The sequence below is a fragment of the Triticum aestivum genome, chromosome 2D (assembly GCF_018294505.1).
Source record: "Triticum aestivum cultivar Chinese Spring chromosome 2D, IWGSC CS RefSeq v2.1, whole genome shotgun sequence".
Taxonomy (NCBI): domain Eukaryota; kingdom Viridiplantae; phylum Streptophyta; class Magnoliopsida; order Poales; family Poaceae; genus Triticum; species Triticum aestivum.
In genome coordinates this window covers 340433199-340437147 of record NC_057799.1, presented here as the reverse complement: position 1 = coordinate 340437147, position 3949 = coordinate 340433199, and positions in this window count along the sequence as shown.

Here is a 3949-nt window from a genome sequence, read left to right as displayed (position 1 = left end):
CGGGCGCGGCGGCGGGTTCGTCCGGCGGCGGCGGACGCGTCCGGCTGCGGAGAGGGGAAAAGGAATAGGGTTGCACCGCGAATTTCGGAGGGGAGGTGTTTTTTATAGGTAGAGGGAGCTAGGAGGCTCCAAATGGAGTGCGGTTTTCGCCCACATGATCGTGATCGAACGACCTAGAGCATGGAGGAGACTTAGAGGGGTTTGTGGGCTGTTTGGAGGGGTTTTTTGCTGCAACACACAAAAGGACTTTGCGGTTACCCGGTTAACCGTTGGAGCATCAAACGACCTCCAAATGGAACGAAACTTGACAGGTGGTCTACCGGTGGTATACCAAGGCCACTTGACAAACCTCGGTCCATTCCGAGAATGTTCAACACCCGCTCACGAAAAGAAACAAGAGGGGTGCGCCGGAGGAGGTGGGAGTGTCGGATAGCAAAACGGACAACGGGGAAAATGCTCGGATACATGAGACGAACATGTATGCAAAAGAGATGCACATGATGACATGATATGAGATGCATGACATGAACAAAATGCAAAACGAAAAACAAAACCCGACCACGGAGGGAATAACATAACACATAGCCGAAAATGGCAAGAGTTGGAGTTACAAATATGGAAAGCTACATCTGGGGTGTTACAACACTCCACCACTACGAGAGGATCTCGTCCCGAGATCTAGGACTGAAAGAACTCCGGATATTCGGAACGGAGATGGTCCTCGCGTTCCCAGGTGGCTTCTCGGTCGGAATGGTGCGACCACTTCACTTTTAGGAATTTGATTGACTTGTTGCGAGTCTTGCGCTCAGTTTGTTCAAGAATAGCAATGGGGTGCTCATGATAAGACAGATCTTCTTGGAGGTCAATCTCTTCGAAGTTGATGGTGCGCTCAGGAGTCTTGAAGCACTTGCGGAGCTGTGACACGTGGAACACATCGTGCACGTGCACGAAGTTGGAGGGAAGCTCAAGTTGATAGGCGAGGTCGCCTTTTTTGCCAATGATCTTGAAAGGACCCACGTATCTAGGGGCAAGCTTCCCTTTGATACCGAAGCGACGAGTGCCTTTCATTGGAGAGACGCGGAGGTAGACATGGTCTCCGATCTCGAAAGCCACATCACGGTGCTTGCTATCATGCTAACTCTTCTGGCACGATTGCGCGGCTTTGAGATTTTCACGGATGACTTTACACATTTCTTCAGCCTCAGTGATTAAGTCGTTGCCAAGAAGTTGGCGTTCACCAGTCTCTGACCAATTGAGAGGAGTACGGCACTTTCTGCGATAGAGAATCTCGAATGGGGCCTTGCCCGAACTCGCTTGGAAGCTGTTGTTGTAGGACAATTCGGCATATGGAAGACAATCTTCCCATTTCATGCCAAAGGAAATGACACAAGCCCTGAGCATATCTTCAAGAATTTGATTGACTCGCTTGACTTGGCCACTAGTTTGAGGATGGAAGGCTGTGCTGAAGCGAATGTTGGTGCCCATGGCCTTCTGGAAGGAGTCCCAGAACTTAGAAGTGAAGATGCTTCCACGATCTGAAGAAATCAATTGTGGAATGCCGTGCAAGGAGACAATCCTGGAGGTGTATAGCTCTGCCAACTGAGCTGCTGTGATAGATTCTTTGATTGGAAGGAAATGAGCCACTTTAGTAAGCTTGTCGATGAGAACGAAGATAGCATCATTTCCACGCTTGGACTTGGGAAATCCCGTCACGAAGTCCATTTCGATATGATCAAACTTCCATTCTGGGATGGCAAGAGGTTGGAGGAGACCAGCTGGTCGTTGGTGTTCTGCTTTCACCCTTCGACAGACATCACATTCATTCACGAATTGAGCGATTTCTCGCTTCATTCGAGTCCACCAATACGACTGCTTGAGGTCATGGTACATCTTCGTACTTCCAGGATGAATGGAAAGAAGAGAATTGTGTGCCTCGTTCATAATGACTTTCCTTAGATCACCTTTAGGAACCACAACCCGGTCCTCAAAGAATAAAGTGTCTCTATCATCAATGCGATAGCACTTGTATTTGGAAAGACCCTTGTCGATACCACGTTTCACCTTCTTCACCATGGCATCAAGAAGTTGTGCCTCACGAATTTGATCTTCCAAAGTAGGAGAGACTATGAGGTTGGCAAGAAAGCCTTGAGGAACAACTTGGAGATTCAGCTTGCGGAAAGCTTCACAAAGGTCCGGTTGGAATGGCTTGAGAATTAAGCTGTTGCAATAAGCATTCTTGCTCAAAGCATCTGCAATGACATTGGCCTTGCCTGGAGTATATTCAATACTCGGATTGTACTCTTGAATCATTTCGACCCATCGAGTCTGCCTGAGATTGAGGTTGGGTTGAGTGAAGATGTACTTGAGACTCTTGTGATCGGTGAATATGTCCACTTTTCTTCCCAACAAGAGATGTCTCCATGTGATTAATGCATGGACAACTGCCGCCAACTCAAGATCGTGAGTGGGGTAGTTCTTTTCGTTGGGCTTCAACTGACGAGAGGTATAGGCCACAACTTTCTTCTCTTGCATTAACACAGCACCGAGACCTTGAAGAGAAGCATCACAGAAAACTTCAAATGGCTTGGATTCGTCAGGAGGAGTTAAGACAGGAGCTGTGACGAGTTTCCCTTTGAGAGTGTTGAAAGCAACGTCACACTCAGGAGACCAGACATACTTCACATGCTTCTGGAGGAGGTTGGAAAGAGGCTTTGCAATCTTAGAGAAATTCTCAACGAATCTTCGGCAATAGCTTGCAAGACCAAGAAAACTGCGAAGCTGCTTGACATTCTGAGGAGGTTCCCAATTCACAATTGCGGACACCTTCTCGGGATTAATAGCGATGCCCTTGGCAGAGATGATATGACCAAGGTAAAGAACTTTATCGAGCCAAAACTCACATTTGGAAAACTTCGCATAGAATTGATACTCTCTGAGCTTGTCGAGCACCAATCGCAAATGTTTGGCATGATCCTTCTGATTCTTGGAGAAGACCAAGATATCATCGAGATACACCAGGACGAATTCATTGGTATAGGGGTTGAAGATGAAATTCATCATCCAAGAGAATGTTGGAGGAGCATTGACAAGACCGAAAGACATGACAGTATATTCATAAGAACCAAAGCTTGTTCTGAATGTTGTCTTGGGAATATCTTCTTCACGAATGCGAATCTGATGATAACCCATTCGAAGGTCAAGCTTGGAGAATACTTTAGCACCTTTAAGTTGCTCAAATAGCTCATTGATGTTGGGAAGTGGATACTTGTTCTTGATTGTCTTCTTGTTCAATGGACGGTAGTCGACACAAAGTCGTTCCGTGCCATCCTTCTTCTGGACAAAAAGAACACCACAACCCCATGGAGATGAACTCGGTCTGATGAAACCCAGACGCTCTTGTTCATCGAGCTGTTTCTTCAATTCCTTCAGCTCCTTGGGTCCAAGCTTGTAAGGACGCTTGCAAACGGGTTCCGTGCTAGGCTCAAGATCGATAACGAACTCAAGTCGCCGGTGAGGAGGCATACCTGGAAGCTCTTCTGGAAAGACATCTTGATACTCACAAACGACTGGAATCTGAGAGATGGCATTCAACTCGCCCTTCTCATTGAGAGAAAACAACCGAATGGTTTCATCACGAGCGGCATAAATAATCACATCCTCAGAAGAGTGTGTCAATTGAATTTCCCTGGCAGCACAATCAAGTTGAGCCTTGTGATTGGAAAGCCAGTCCATCCCGAGAATTAGATCAATATCCGAGTCACTAAGAACAAAAGGTTTAGACAGAAATTTATAGTTGCCCATCTTGATAGAAACATCCGGAATCATTGTGGTAGCCCTCATAGAAGAGCCCGGAGAAACAACTCCGATGGGTTTTTCCAACATTTCCGAAATGAAATCATGCTTTGCAACAAATGATCTTGACATGAAACAATGCGATGCACCAGTGTCA